Source organism: Zootoca vivipara, chromosome 17 (genome assembly GCF_963506605.1).
Source record: "Zootoca vivipara chromosome 17, rZooViv1.1, whole genome shotgun sequence".
Taxonomy (NCBI): domain Eukaryota; kingdom Metazoa; phylum Chordata; class Lepidosauria; order Squamata; family Lacertidae; genus Zootoca; species Zootoca vivipara.
In genome coordinates, this window is record NC_083292.1 from 4,222,980 (window position 1) to 4,239,835 (window position 16,856).

A 16,856-nucleotide genomic window follows, 5' to 3' on the forward strand; every position below is an offset into this window, starting at 1 on the left:
ATTTATTTACCAAAGAAAAAATTAAACATATACAGCCTTATTCTACATAATTAAAAAAACCTAATCTTTATTTCATGATGGAATAAGCTTTGGATGGTAATATATTTTCCTCAAAAAGCATTTTATTTTAAAAAATCCAATTTAAATAAAAAAATCTGTGGTTTTTTTTAAAAAAATCATTCATTTTTATCCACTCTGCAGGGAAGTACAGAGACAGCAGAACTTCAGGTGGCCTCAGGGGCGTAGCAGGGGGGGCAATAGGGGCGGTCTGCCCTGGGTTTCACTGTGGTGGGTGACAGTCGGTGCCCCACCCCGCGACTCCCAAGCCGAGCCCCTCCAGCCTCCTGGTATAAAGCCCACATGGCACGGCGAGCGGGCTTTTTACCTGGAGGCTGGAGGCTCGGCTTGGGAGTTGGGGGGGGGCGGCGACTGTCACCCCCCTCCAGCTGCTGGGTGGCACCCACCTGCTGCGCTGACCGAGGCTTTCTACCGGGAGGCTGGAGGCTCCGTTTTGAAGTCATGGGGTGAGCGTGATCCCCCTCTACGTAGTGCGCACATGCAGCTTCATTACGTAGGGACACATGCATTATTACATAGCAACGCATGCGCACTATGAGAAATGCCCCCCCCTCCGGTGCACGACAATTTGCACGACAATTTGCTTCCTCCGCCACTTCCTCCTCCCAAACATGCATTTTGAATGAATAGGAAACAAGTGCCACTGGTACAGAATCTGTGTAATTTCTTTTGAACCAAGAATAACCAATTAGTGGCCTGCTGGAGTACAACTACCATCATCCCCAACCATTGGACATATTGGCAGAGGCTGTTGGGAGTTGTAGTCCAATGAAGTTTTGAGGGCACCATGTTGGGTATCCCTTCAAGCACTTAGCCTGTACAAGTATCTGGGCTCCTACGTTTTGCTGCATTTGAAACTCTTTAAAGGCAGCCCCAGGTGGAGCGCATTATAGTAGTCCAGCTGGTATGTAAGCAGAGCATGAATAATGGAGGCACGATCTGTTGCTTCCAGATAGGTTGTAGATTGTGTACCAGCCTAAGCTGACAAAAGACACACCCATGCTTTTACAGATATTGTAGAGCCAACAACCTATGAACTTGATCTCTCAAAGGGCGTTTGACCCCACCCAGAACCAATTGCATGACCCCATCTGAACTCATAGAATCATAGAGTTGGAAAAGACCACAAGGGTCATCCAGTCCAACCCCCTGCCAAGCAGGAAACACCATCAAAGCTTTCCTGACAGATGGCTGTCAAGCCTCCGCTTAAAGACCTCCAAAGAAGGAGACTCCACCACACTCCTTGGTAGCAAATTCCACTGCCGAACAGCTCCCACTGTCCAGAAGTTCTTCCTAATGCTTAGGTGGAATCTTCTTTCTTGTAGTTTGAATCCATTGCTCCGTGTCCGCTTCTCTGGAGCAGCAAAAAACAACCTTTCTCCCTCCTCTATATGACATCCTTTTATATATCACTCCTTAACCTTCTCTTCTCCAGGCTAAACATGCCCAGCTCCCTAAGCCGTTCCTCATAAAGCATCCTTTCCAGGCCTTTGACCATTTTGGTTGCCCTCCTCTGGACACGTTCCAGCTTGTCAGTATCCTTCTTGAACTGTGGTGCCCAGAACTGGACACAGTACTCCAGATGAGGTCTGGCCAGAGCAGAATACAGTGGTACTATTACTTCCCTTGATCTAGATGCCATTTCCCAATTGCTTCCATATTTACTTGTTTTAAGATTGTCTACCCCAGTTTTCTTAAGGGAAATTCACATTAGTATTTCACGCACAGTATACCTGAAGGAGCGTCTCCACCCCCATCGTTCTGCCCGGACACTGAGGTCCAGCACCAAGGGCCTACTGGCGGTTCCCTCGTTGCGAGAAGCCAAGTTGCAGGGAACCAGGCAGAGGGCCTTCTCGGTGGTGGCACCTGTCCTGTGGAACGCCCTCCCATCAGATGTCAAAGAGAAAAACAGCTACCAGCTTTTAAGAAGACATCTAAAGGCAGTCCTGTTTAGGGAGGCTTTTAATGTTTAATTGTCTTATTTCATTTTTCTGTTGTAAGCCGCCCAGAGTGGCTGGGGAAACCCAGCCAGATGGGCAGGGTATAAATATATTATTATTATTATTATTATTATTATTATTATTATTATTATTATTATTAGCTTTTGATAAAACCCTAATATAGGCAAGCAATCAGTAGTAGTAACTAAAACAACCCCAACTCCCAAGGATGCACACAGAATCAGCAATAAAAATAGACAACAGGTTTACTTAAATTTTGGAATTATTATTAGTAAAAGTAGTAAATGCAGATTCCATCTACATTGTACAATGTAGGAACTGGGCCTTTGGCCTTTGGCCCAGTGGCACCTAATCTTTGGAGCACCCTGCTGCTCCTATCAGGCAGGGCTTTTCAGTGCCAATTGAAGACCTTCCTTGTTCAACTAGTCTTTTAAATGGAAATCTTTACTGTAGTCAGCATCTGTATTGGAATGGAAATTGTTTTCATGTACAGAATTGGTTTTTTAAAAACTGCTTTAACACATGAAAAGTTGTTCATTGTTCTGTTCGTTAAAAAAAAAGATTTGTAAAACTGTAATTGTTTTTTATTGCTGATGTTATCATTGCAAAGTGACTTTAAGATAGCGTATGGGAAAGCAGTTCATAAATGGAATAAATTAACTAAAAACAGCAGTAGAGGTACTGTTCGTTTTGTAATGTGACTTGTATTTCTTATACTGTACTGATTCCTGTATGTTGCAATCTGTAAACAGCTTAGTAGAGGTTTCTGTCGAAACATGAAGTGGTATATGAATTAAACTAAATGTGGAAATGTTAATGCATTTCAGGGGGTTGGACTAGAGGACCTTCCAACCCTCCACTTCTACCGGTATGATTCTAAACCAGGCGTCCCCAGACTTCAGCCCTCCAGATGTTTTGGACTACAATTCCCATCATCCCCGACCACTGGTCCTGTGAGCTAGGGATCATGGGAGTTGTAGGCCAAAACATCTGGAGGGCTGCAGTTTGGGGATGCCTGTTCTGAACAAATAAAAGGGGAATGAATCAAGCACCAAGCAGATCAGGCAAAGCAGCTAACAGCCATCAGCCTACCCCACAATCTCAATAAAGATATATATAAGGAACACGGCAATAGAGATAGGAAGGCCTCCCTGGCAGGAACATTCTATCATGCTGGTGCCACCACCAAAGAAGGCCCCCCTGCCCGTCATACGCACCCACTGAACCTGTTAGCAGAACTGGATCAGGGAAAAGGCCCACCTATTCCAGCAACTTGCTCTCTCAGTGATCAATCATTATTAGGACATGAGTGCTTCACATGTTTTTGGTTTGCAACTCCCATCCTCCCTGACTACTGGCCAATACTCAGGGGTGATGAAAATCCACAACAGAAGGACTAAGGCAGGCATCCCCAAACTTCGGCCCTCCAGATGTTTTGGACTACAGTTCCCACCATCCCTGACCCCTGGTCCTGTTAGCTAGGGATCATGGGAGTTGTAGGCCAAAACATCTTTGTTTGGGGATGCCTAGACTAGGGTCAACTGACACAGATTTATTTGCCACTGGCTGCTTTCTTTCAAAGCACTCACAATCGTAGCCATATGAAGAGACACAAAATGATTTCTTAGGAGATCTCTAGGGTTCCCTTCAATTCACAGGATTCACTTTCCATCAAAAACAGGTACCCCCAAACTTCTAGGCTTTTCTGTCATCCTCCCACAGGGGGCTGTCTCTATTATGTGGGTCCAAAGAAAGAGGAAAAACGTGAAGTCGTGGTTGATCCAGAGAGGCGGCGGCAGGTCTTCCTTGAAAGCCACTTCTCCGAGATTGGGAACCATCTTGGGCAGAAGAAGACAGTGCACCGGATTCAGAGCAGATACTACTGGCTGGGCATCGTCAAGGACGTAGTGGACTGGGTAAATAATGGTCAGAAAACCTCCCAGAGTTTTCTGCAAGTAAAAGGAGCTGGGCTATATTTGTTTCCTTGTCAGATTTTACCTTCATTTACTGTTCTCGTGCCAGCAAAGTGGTTGGCATGGTCTGGCTGGGAACACCATTACCTCTCCAAAATCCTAGGCGCCTATTGATTTCTTTCCCTCTCTGTCCTCCTCCCCTGCCCCACCCCCAGATCAAGATGTGTGAAACCTGCCAAAACACAGAGCATAACAAGAGTCTGTCGAAAAAACCCCGGCCTGTCAAAGTGGAGTCGCCTTGGGAAGTTCTAGGACTTGATGTCTATGGTATGTGCTTGTGGTGGTGGTGGGGTCTGTATGCACATCTGCACTATGATAGGGTTGCCATATGTCTGGAATTTCCCGGACATATCCAGAATACTGCAGTTGGTAGCAGTGTCCGGGCAGAAATCAGTAAAAATGCCCGGGAAAATCTAGACATATGGCAACCCATGGGGGCAGCGTCATTTTTGTCGAATTGGCTTAAAAATAGCTCAACAACTTTGCCAAAAGAAAAGCTGTCCAGATTTGTCACTCTTTGAAATATGACAACCCTACACTACAGGGCTATGGAAATGCCAATCATGGGACCATATGAAGCTGCCTTTATGCCAGGGATGGAGAACCTGCAGGCCTTCAGACAGTGTTGGATGCCAACTCCCATTGGATGCCAGGCCCAGACAGCCAGGCCAGGGTCGGATGTGGGGCCCCGTCCTACCTAGCCTAGTGGTGGTTGTCCACTCCAACTGATGGCGTGTCTCCATGGTTTCTTCCAGCCTCATACCTGAGGTCCTTTTAGCTAGAGATGTCAGAGACTGAACCAGGGGCCTTCTCAATGCAACACGGCTGCAGCACTGCTCAGCTGTGCCCGTCGCCCTCATATCAGATTCTGGTCCCAGTTTCTCACTCTTAAGTGCCTTCACTGCTAAGTCATCTTTGTTAAAGGCTCTGCTCCTTCTTTCTCAACACTCCCCTGCTCCTGCCCAGCACTCTTATCCTGGATTTTCAGGAAAGAGGTGCAGCCCTGAGTTCTCCTGGATCCTTGGCTGGCTTTGATGGAGGATGTCTATTGAATATAGCATGAACCTTGGGCAAGTGGGGGGTCAGGCAATACGTCTCTCTACAGAGACACATTGCACCCTTCATGGCAGGGGTGGGCAAATGCTTTCAACCTGAGAGCTACATTCCCTCCAAGGCACATGCCAGTGGTGGGTGTGGCCAGAGGCAAGAAGTTGGTGGAGTAACAGATGTTAATTTTACCTTTGTCCAGTATAGGTCATATTCCAGCCATGCACAAGTCAGAGGTTTCTACATCTCTGCACCCTCTATCCAGGCAAGCAAGAGGCTTTAGCACACTTCAAGGACACATTCCAGCCACGCAAAAGAGAAAGATGTGGAGCATAGCCAAGGAAGATGTGGCCTAGGGGAGATTCCTGAGGGCCAGATAAGAGATTCCTAGAGGGCCTGACATTTCCCCACCCCTGAGTCATGGGACCCCTCTCAGCAGATGCCAGTTTATTCAGCATTGGGGCATATTTCCTTCACTGTGATGCTGAGATGTGGTTGCCATTCCAGCTGGCCTCTGTTATCATTCTTATTAGTTTGTGCACAGTCTCTTTGATTGATGCGGTATGTATCTGTGAACTTTATCTGAATGTACAAGGAAAGGAGAGGAGATTGCAACTGTTTGCACTACCTTTGAAGTTTCAGCAAAATGGTGCACATTATAAGCCAAAGGTCATAGCCTTAATTTTGAACCTAAGCCAAGAGTAGTGCAAAGGCGTGGCATAGGCGTGGGGCAAGGCGTGGCATACGTGCAGGGGGAGGAGGCTGGGCTTTTGTCATGGGACCTCCAAAATGATGGTTCCCCCCCTCAGCCACTAACCTCTCTGCAATAGCACCTGCCCTCTGTGATGCCATCATGACAACTGACTGACTGTTTTGGGTTTGATGTTCCTAGGACCTTTCCCAGAGTCTGTCCAGGGCAAGACGCACATCCTCGCCGTAACAGATTACTATACGAAGTGGGTTGAGGCCATCCCTCTGCAGAAGAGGGACGCTCTGTGTGTGGCCAAAGGCCTCGCCTCCTTATTCTACAGGTGTGCTCCATTTGTGCTGATTTTTAGTTTGATGTAGGTGATAAGTGGGTTTAATGGGAGAGTGTTGATCTAGCAAAATACTCACTCACTATTAAGACAGGTAGGAGAGGGCCAGGGTGTTGTAGGATCTCCCCAGGACGTGTGTGTGTGTGTGTGTGTGTGTGTGTGTGTGTGAGAGAGAGAGAGAGAGAGAGAGAGAGAGAGAGAGAGAGAGAGAGAGAGAAGGAGAGAGAGAAGAATCAGAATCAACCCATTTTCTGCACATGCCTGCTTCAGGCAGGTCAGGGACCCTGTTCTGGGGTTGCTATTTATTTATTATTTGTACAGTTCACACCTTAAAATGCACAGGCCTTTGCCAACTTGCTGCCTTCCAGGTTATTTGGGCTGCAACTCTCATCTTCCTTAGTTGGCATAGCCATGTGATGCCAGGACTGATGAGAATTGTAGTCCAAAACATCTGGAGGGCACCATGCTGGTGACGGCTGAGATATGCCACAAAAGTCAATCAGAAAGCTTAAAACCAGCATGACAAGATACCTTTATGGTCTGTTCAGTATTGTATTTGTGAGTGGTTTTTTATGTTGCTTATCTTCTTGTTATTATTTTCACCCCTTTGTGTGCAAAAGCAGCATCTTAAAGCCTGCTGGATTAGCACAAGAGCAGGGAGTGGGAGTCTGTGCCCCTTTAGATGTTGCTGGACTACAATTCCCATCATCCCTGACCATTGGCCATCCTGGCTGCATTGGCTGATGGAAGTTGTAGTCCAACAACATCTGGAAGACCACAGGTTCCCCATTCCTAGATGAGAGAGTTTCATGGGAAGCAAATGTTTCAATCCTATTTATAGAAACCCCACCCAAGCCTCTGTTGGCGAGTCCAGATTATGCCAATACAAAACTCTGTGTCTTGTATTACTGCTTGTTATTAATGTACTTTATATGCCTTTTATTAATTAGGTTCGGGGCATCCAAGAATATTTTCTGCAGCTTGAGCTGGGACTTCTGTGAAGAGGTAGGTCAGATGCCAGCAGCTGTGTTATGAAGCTGTGAATATGAAGCAGCTGTGAATATGAAGGCCATTCCTGTTTTCAGGAAACCCAAAGTAAAGAAAAAAGTTAAAGGGGATTAAACCCAACCATAAAAAGCTATGTAAGAGCAACTGCTCTCTGATGTTTTAATTTATGTTTTTTTTAAAAAAAAAATTGTATGCTGTTTAATTTTTACTAAGCCGCTCTGAGACATGTGAAAAGCAGGCTGCAATGTTTAAAAAGCAAATATTTGATATAATAATTAAATAAAGTATTTAACACGTTTTCAAGTTCTTATTTTAAAAAAGGATTGTAGCTGCAAAAATTAAAAACAAGCATCTTGATGCATCACTAGAATAAACAGGCATGGAGGGCTTTTGGCCACAATGGTTATTTGTCACCACTGCCAGTTTCACTTGTAACTATTTTGAAAATAAACACCCTGAGCCTCTCAGCCCAATATAGTAAAAAACAACTGTGGTATAACACCATGTCACCACTTCAAAACAATTCTCATACTCATAGCAAGAGCAAAAAATAGAAGCCTTAACACATCCACCTTTAAAGTTGCAAGAGGAGGCACTAGAGCAGGGATGGGAAACCTCTGGCTTTCCAGATGTTTGAGGCTCTTAATTACCATCATCTCCAGCCAGCATGGCAAATAATTAAGAATGAGCCATCAGTATATAGAAACTCAAGTTAAACATTTAAGTTAATCTTAAACCCTTCAAATGTCCAGATAGGCATCCACAGATGAAATACATTCAGCTGCAAGCCAGGACCATGAAGTTCTCCAATCATTGCATAGTGGGTGGTGAGCATTTATCCTTCCAGCTAGAAGTCTAAGTCTCTTAGCAACCAGAAGGGATGGTGGAAGTTGGAGACAAAAATATATGGAGAGCCACAGGTTCCCCACATCTTGACATTCATATGTTATGTCTTATATGTTATGACATTTATATGTTATGTTATATGTTATTTATCTGTTATGTCTCATACCCCCAACTTGGCTGGTGCTCTTTTTCAGGAAACCCACATTCACAGTTTATTTACGCCACTTATATACCACAGAATCATTGGCATTTCTAAGCAACGTCTTTATAATTTCTAAGTGATGAAACTTTTATTAAATTTGATTTGTTTGCAAGCCTCAGAGTGAATACAGGGTTCAAACCTGGGCTGAAATATTTTCTAGGTACAAAAAACTAAAGCAAACCCTGGGCATGTGCACCCAGCTTTTAAGTGGTTTTCATTCTGCCTGCAGGTGACCAGAATTTTATCAGAAAGATGGAACATCTCCCAGATTCTGACCCCAGTCAACTGCACTGTCCTGGACAGTCGGACCAATGAGCTTTTGAAATCCTCCCTCTGCAACGTTGTGAACGAGAAACCAAGCGAGTGGGATGAATCTCTTGACCCGATTCTGTTTGATTTCCGTACGTCTGTCAGCTCTGTGACCAAGTACACCCCCTTTTTCCTCCTGTATAACAGATACGTCTGCCTGTCCTCAGAGGTAACTCTCTGTTTGAAAGTAAAATCCAGAAAAATGCTTCAAAAGAGGTTTAACGGGGGGCAGGGGTCATGGAGGGAATTGGCATTCCTAGATAAGGACCCCTGCTTCATCAGATGTGTGAAATGTGTGCAACAGGATTGATTATTTAATTTCTATACCACTTAATATATTTAAAAATTCTCTTAAGTGGTGTACAGAAATCCTGAAGCAACAACAGAGAACTTACAAAAGTGAAATAATGTCTCTGAAGGAGCTCAGAGCAGCAAACACAAATTGAAGTAACACTTAAAACATCTGAAAACAATTCCAGTACAAATGCAGACTGGGAAAGATCTCCCCTTAAAAGGCTTATTGGAAAGGGAAGGTCTTCAGCAGATGCTGAAATGGTGATGCCAGGCTCGTATGTAATGGGGGGAAATTCCAAAGGGCAAATGCCATGACGCTAAAAGCCTGGTTCTTGTATTGTGCAGAACAAACCTCCTGATAAGGTGGAATTTGCAGAGGGCCTCTCTACTGCAGAACGCAGTGGTGTCAGGTGGGTGTAGCACAGCCAAAATGGATTCCTGGGTCAAATGGGGAGGCCAGGTTAGGCCCCCCACAGGCCAGCAGTTCCCCACCTCTGTGCAGTGAACTTAAGAACGAACCCTGCTGGATCAAGTCAAAGGTTCCTCCAGTCCAACATCCTGTCTTGCGCAGTGGCCAACCAGACTCAACAAATTCAAGTCTGTCCGTGGTTCTTACGTAAGCTGTTAAAACTCCAGGTTCAAAGGCAGCATGACTCTGGGCAAGGGATACCGGGAAGAGGGCTTTTGCCATCCTGTCCTGCTTGTGCATAGTAACCCCCGGATCAGAGTGGCCCTCAAGGCCTTTTTGGGTGGCCCTTGGCAACATTTAATACCCCCAAGCGCTGATGCTGCCTTCCTAAAGCTGGGTAAGCCAGGCACTGCTCTTTGGGAAGAAGGAGTGAGAGCTCTGACAGCAGCAAACAGCGGGTTTTCCCAGGGAAGACAACGAGACAAAAAACAACAACCCTTGCCTAGAAATCATGGGGCAAAGAAGTGTGGATGAGCCCTGTGTCTATAGGAGTCTTTTCAGCCCCTGCTGGAGATGCCAGTGACCTTTCCCAAATGCAGTATGTGTTCCATCATTGAGCACCTAACCAGCTCGTTCTGCTGCACCTCTTAAAGCCAGCCTGACTCTTGCCAACTGATTATAAAAACAATAAATTAGTGATACAAAGCATTCCAAATATTACAGCTCTTGGCCAAAAATCCTCACCGAAGGCCTTTGTTGGTGGGGGGGGGGGTTGTATTAGCAGGGGGCTGCCGGCCAGATGCCACAATGTTGAGTCATTTGCCAACTTGGGTTCCAAATCCCCCCTGCCCCCCACATCTCACCTTCGTTGTTCCTAGGCTGAATGCATCAAGGACTCCTCCAAAGAGCAAGGTGCTAGTCCTTTCCAAACCAGTGTCCTCCCGTCATTTACCGCTGCTGTTCAGGAGCAACAGAATGCAGTGAAAGAGATTGTAAGTGCCTTGGCTGCCAGATATTCATTGCATTTGCATGTAAGAGGGGTGCCTAACATTTTCTAGTTCAAATTCACACTAGGCTAATATCAACAGTGGGTGTGGCCGCCACGTAGTCTTGCACACACTTTTGTGCAGTGCATGTAGACACACACACACACACACGTCTTACAAAGCACACAGCCCCTCTCCCTCCTGATCTGTGCAATGATTGTCCCTTCCAACTCTATTATTCTATGATCTGGTGACAGAGGAGGGACAATTTGTATTCCTATCAGGGCACCTTGCTCCAATGTTTACTTTACTTTGCAAAACAAAAATAAAATGCCACCAAAATTGGGGAAGGGGGTGACTTAAGGGGGCAGAAAATTTGCTGGGGGGGCTGATCAGATGTGTTTGTCTCCAGCTCCCATCAACCCTAACCATTGGCTGTGTTAGCTGAAATTGATGGGGGTTGGAGTCCTACAACACCCAATGTGGCATGGTGAGTGGAGATAGTGATATTTTGTTCTGATTCCCACTGCTGGGAATATGAATGTCTATTTCTATTTAAAATACTCCCTTTTAAAATAATTGCAGTCAACATTTTTACGTTCCTGTCTACTCTGTTCTCCCATCCACCATCCCATCCAGCTCTTGGAACTGTTTACTTATCTGTCCTGCTTGAATCATGAACACTTTTTTCAGTGCACTGTCACAGATAATGGTGGGGTGATCTGGGTTCGAATTCCCCACTCAGCTGAATGGCAGTCCTTCAGCAAGTCCTTATTTCCCAGCCTAGCCTACCTCAAAGGATTGTTCTGAGGGTAAAATGTTATCCAGAGATCCATGGAAGAAGTATGTGATAAATGAAGGGGGGGAGTGAATAAAATGAATTTGAAGCTGCTGTTACAGGCCCTGAACCCTCTGGGTAGGGTGGGTTAGTTATCCAAATGAGCACATGAACACTAGGCCCATCCTGTCCTTCGCAGGTTATTGCCAACATGGCTGCCGCATATAAACAGGAACAGAAGAGCATGAAGAGGAAAACAAAAGGTCTCTCATCTCTCACTTACAAAATGGAGGATGGTGTTTTTGAGACTCATGAAGAACAGGCACTGAAAAAGCTGAAGAAGAACCAATTTGTGTCATTTCAAATTGAGACTGTCTTACCCCCGGAACAGAGTATACCCAGCATGAAGAAAACTGACTGAATGCTATTGTGTGACTTTAGTTTTTTATAGATGTATATACTGATATGCCATGAAATATATGCTTTAATCAAGACTTGGAGTCCAGCAGTTTCTTGAAAATGGCCACTCTGATACCAGAGGACACAGTGTCTTGAACTGAGCCATCCATGAGCATCTTCTGCACAGCTCCTGTATATTCTTGAGTGTCGGAAATTTCACTTCAAATTCCACATCACCAACAAAAACAGAATGGCCTTGGCCATCCCAATCCCTCAGCCCCAGTAGTTCCTTATGTACTAGATTCCCATTCGTCCCTGGGCAGGCACAGAAATTCAGATAAATCCAACATCCTGTGAGTTTTATTTTCTATTCAGCTTCTAGGTCCAAAGATTGTGAAGATGAACTTTAAAGTCTATCAGCAATCCTGGGTGTAATCTCAGAAACAGGAGGGGTAGGATTTATTGGGGACTATCCTTCAGTGCCCTGCTTGGCTCTTCACCCCTTTTTCAGAGGTCGGATGCCTCTGAACACCAGCTGCTGGGGACCTCCAGTGGCGCAAGGGGCTGTTACGCTTATGCACTGCTCATAGCTGCCAAGTACCCCGTGTTCTCCGGGAAAACCTCCAATTTTACTTACCTTTTCCCAGTGGTCCCCTGTATCACTTCGTCTCCCGTTTTTCTCCGTTATTTTCTCCTGCCGGCGGCCATTTTTTTTCTTTCCGATTTGCCCTTCTATGGGCACCAAAAATGGCCGCCGCCGGCTTCAAAAGTCGCATCTACGCATGTCCGGAAGTGCATAGACACGACTTCCGGTGTCGGCGGCAGCCATTTTTGGTGCCCATAGATGGGCGGAGCGACACCGGAAGTTGCGTCAACGCACTTCCTGACATGCGTACAAGCGGCTTTCAAAGCCGGCGGCGGCCATTTTTGGTGCCCATAGAAGGGCAAAGCAACACTGGAAGTTACGTCGACGCAACTTCCGGTATCACACGGCTGCCGGTCCCGGATTCTGCAGTCCGGGACTTGGAAGGTAAGGCACTGCTTGTGGTTTCCTGCTTGAGAACAGAATGCAGGGCTAGATGAGCCTTAGTTTAGACTGATCCAAGAGGACTCTTTATTTGATTTGGCACCAGTAAGCTGAATCATGCAAATATATACACACTTAATTTGCATAACATCAGTGTTACATATTTGTTTGTTTGTTTGTTTATCCTATGCTGACCTATACCGATAGATCTCAGGGTGGTTCACAACATAAAATCACAATATAGAAAATGGAAAACACAAGAAAAACAAAAGCAAAGGCAACCCAGTAATTCATCTTTACACAACATTTTTTTAAGGGCATCAGATGTCAAAGGGCTTGGCTCCAGTGGGCTCACTCGCTGGATCATCCCCTTGTTGTGGTGAATGGGCTTGCATGTTCCTATGACCCTTGTGGGTGAAGCCATCAGGAGTCTCATACTCTCAAAGCTAGGCACAGGATTATCTAAGAAGTCCTCAACAGCATAACAGGCAGAAAATAACAAGTGGTATGTTACAACGGCTGTGAGGGTGGGTGAAGGCTGCAGCAGATAAGAATCCATCAGATTAGAGCATGCACTGATCTACACACATAAATTCATGCACAGGCATCTTCCAAAAACCAATCCCAAACACACCCAAAAAGGTTTCATGGCAATTGGCAAATGGTAACGGGCAGTACTGTGAAATCTGGAAGCCCCTAGTTATGAACCGGCACATGGATGGTGGATACAGATTCAGTCATTCTGACTCAAGGAATGAGGCAGTTGAGTAGCTCAGCAGCTGTATCCACAACTGAGCAGTCCTGTTTAGGATCCACTTGGCTCGCCCCAACAAGGGGGAGGGGCTAGAAAAGGTGCCCTAAACATAGTCTGCCTCCCTTTTCCCCTGACTGGGTTACTGGGCCCAATAGGATCACCACCCAGTGGTCATAAAAGACAATAGAACTTTGGAACATGAAATATGCAGACTTTGTTGGATAACACAGATAATGAGCACCCCGAATGCAGGACTGCCACCATTGCAAGAGAGTTGTGACGTTTTAACATCAGTATTGCAGTGCTTCGAGAAACTTAAAAGAGCAGAAAAGGGACAACTGAAGGAAGAAAAAGGAGGCTACACATTCTTCTGGAATGTTTTTGGTCTACCTGAACAAGAACATTGAAGACATGGAGTAGGCTTTGCTATCAAAAACCAGTCTGTGTCAGAAGTCCCTACCACCATTAAAAACCCAACAGGCTACTAGTCTCTAAGCGCTTATGCACTGCATGTCGATGAAGACATTAAAGAAAAATGGTATTCTCAGCTGGATGCCATCCTATCAGAGACGCCTAAAGAGGATAAAATTACCCTCCTGGGTGATTCTAATGCAAGAGTTGGGTGAGATTTCGATTTGTAGCCTGCGACTATTGGGAAAGAAGAAATTGGCAACAACCAGAACAGAATCTTACTTTTTACTTTATGTGCAGCGCACAACCTTGTTATTACCAACACACACTTTCAACAAAAAAATACATTTAAAACATCATGGAGGCACTCTCGGTCAAACCACTGGCACCTCTTAGACTATGTAATTGTCTGAGCAGAGGATCGTGTGATGTGCTCCTTACCAGAGCTATGATGTCGATGACTGCTGGACAGATAACCGATTAATACGTTCCACAATGGCTATCAAGATTATACCTAGGAAGGAAACTAAGGCACAAAATGAACACTCAAGCCCTTCAAGATCCCATTAAGCGGGACTGCTTCCAAACGACTCTTAAGGACCATCTGCTTTCGGAGTTCCCTGCATTGAGGAACACTGGACCAACGTAAAAACTTCCATCATTGCAGCCTGTGAACAAACTATTGGATACCAAACCAAGAAACACCAGGAGTGGTTTGATGAGAATGACAGTGAGACTGAACACATTATTGACAAGAAAAAGGAAGGCCGTTCAGATCTGGAGGTTTTTAAGCAGATGTTGGATGGCCATCTGTCATGGATGCTTTAGCTGAGATTCCTGCATTGCAGGGGGTTGGACGGGATGGCCCTTGGGGTCCCTTCCAACTTTACAATTCTAAGATTCTATGAGATGGAGGCGACTGAAAACAGCTTCAGCATGGACTTGATGATCCTGGGGGATCCCTTCTATGAATTGACAAGATTACCAGCTGCAAAGGTGGGAGGAGGCGTGGCCTGATGATGCAGTCCCAGGAACGCCCCGCCCACTTCCGACCTTGTCCTGGAGAGTCTCGAAGCCGCCGCCGGCCGGTCCCGCTGCTTTCGCTCTCCTCCTTCGCAGCGAGGATCCTGCGCGCTGCTTTGGTCTGCAGGTAAGAGCCGCGCCTTCCTCTCGCTCCCTAGCTCGGCGTTGCAGGCAGGCGTGCAGCGGGTGGCCGGGTCCTTCCTCGCCTCCCTGGGGAGCTTCGGGAGGGGATGTGGCTCCTTTTCCTCCCGGTCCTGATCTCTCTCCCGCACCCAAAGCCCTGGGGTGGTCCCATCCCTGGAAACCTGCTTTCCATTTCATTCCACCCTCCTCTCCCCCTGACGCAAGTGCAAGGCAGCGCTTAATGCTACGCTGCCTTCGCAACCAGATACCAGAAACCGGCCTTTTCCTCCTCCGGGATTCGACTCCGAGCGTAGTCTGAGTAAGCAGAGCCGCAGCTGAGCCCTTCGAGCCCGGGGGCGAAGAGGACAGTTGGCCCAGGAGGACCAGGCAGGCTGGTCCGAGTTCAAGACATGCTGAAAGGTCTGGTGCTGCCTTGTTCCCCTTGTCGGACCATTGCTCCCAGTGATAGAGTTGAGAAATCTCACAGGGCAAGCAAGACCAGCCATGTCTACTCCGAGGAAAGCCCTATCTGAGTGTGTATTGCTTACCTTCCCAAAATGTGGCAAGTCAGCAGCCCGGCTGTGTTCCACGGAGCGGGACCCCAGACACTTGCCCTGAAGTCAGCAACACAGAATATTCCATAGCCTCTTACTCTCGCTGGCAGCAACTGACCCAGGCAGAAAGGGGCTTCTCCCAATGCTTGTTACCTGGGACCCTTAAACAAAATTAACACAGACGTTAGGGATTGAACCTGCCACGTATAGCAGACTCCTATTGTGCCATGGTTCCTTCCCTTAAATTGGATTTATATCTGCTTAAATTGAAGCTCTGTGGACATAATTGTTGTCTCTTGACCTCCCCTGACTTGCATGTTTATTGCGAGGATGAAGACGGGGATACTTTCATGCAGACTACAGTAAGCCCACAATTTAGGAGCATTTAACTCATGCACACCCAGCTTTATATGCATGACTTTTTTTTAAAAAAAGGGGGGAGCGGGGATATGGGGGAAATGACTTTGGCATTCCCACCTGCCATTGAACCCGGTGGGTTTTGACTATACCGGTATGTGATTTTGGCTTCAGGTGCAATCCCTGGAACATAAGTTGCAGGCTGTATGTTAGAGGTGAACATTTTGCTGTATTGCAAAGGTGGGAAAGAAACACCATTGATTTAGAGTCCAAAACTGGAACTTCCAGACGTGTGCAGAGTGATTTCACCTTTGCTGCTGGTACGTCACAGCTGCCCCCAGACATTTGGGAATAGGAATGCCAAAGTGCCTTTCATTTGCAAAATGACTGAGCGTTTGCAAAAAGACACAAGCAATATGAACTTTGGGGTCCCAGGTTTTAATAATCCTCCAGGGCAACCTACTTCACTGTTGGTCAGCTTCTGCCATCAGGAAGCTCTTTCTAATACTGAGTCTAAATCCCTTTTCTATATTTTGAATCCATTGGGTGCTGGTCTTGCCCTCTGCAGCACCAGAAACCAAAGTTGCTCCATCATCTATTCTATGGGACATCTGTGTGATTGAAGATGACCTCAAGTACCCAACCCCTTTCAGCCTTTTATCTGCAAGTCATTCACCACCTTTCTCCTCTAGAAAAGTATTTTTATTTTTCCATGGAGATGCTTACTCTGGCTGAGTTTCTCCCATCCTCTGTTATGTTTTGAATCCTTTTGCAAAGTGTTTGGCCCCTTAGCTGCCAGGGTGCTGCATAAAGGCCACAGGAAACTGCCTTATTAGCAACTCAGGGCAGGTTAATTTCCCATCTCCGCCATTTGACTGTCAGCTCCAATGACTCCCTCCTGGCACAGAGAGGGGTCTTCCACAATACCTGCTATTGGATCCTTTTATCTGGAGAAGCCAGGGATCGATTCTGGGAGTTTCTGCGTGAAAGGCAATGTGTTTTACTGAGCTAAGGACTGTCCCTAGCAGACTGTGGATAATCTTCTATATACGTACAGTATATAAAAATGTAAAGGGTCCATGTTTGGGACTTTCCACTTTTCTCGGAAACCGCTTGACCAATTGCATTCAAATTCGGACACAGTGTCCAGTACCAATACGCAAGTGCCAACATAACCTTAGATTCCACACGTGGCAAACTTTTGGCAGGTAAAAATGGAATTTTCTCAAAAAAACCAAACATAACGCCCTCCAGTGGACGTCAAAGGAACATACACCTCA

General features: G+C 46.0%; 1 protein-coding gene across 1 annotated transcript in view; it reads left to right on the forward strand.

The window, feature by feature from the left end:
- The first annotated feature begins 14,266 nt into the window (after positions 1–14,266).
- ABCB9 (ATP binding cassette subfamily B member 9) overlaps positions 14,267–16,856 on the forward strand; it is a 41,884-nt gene continuing 39,294 nt past the window's right edge. The window contains exon 1 of the mRNA XM_035099079.2: positions 14,267–14,669. The gene's annotated coding sequence lies outside the window, so the exon portion shown is untranslated. The remainder of the gene's footprint in view (positions 14,670–16,856) is intronic.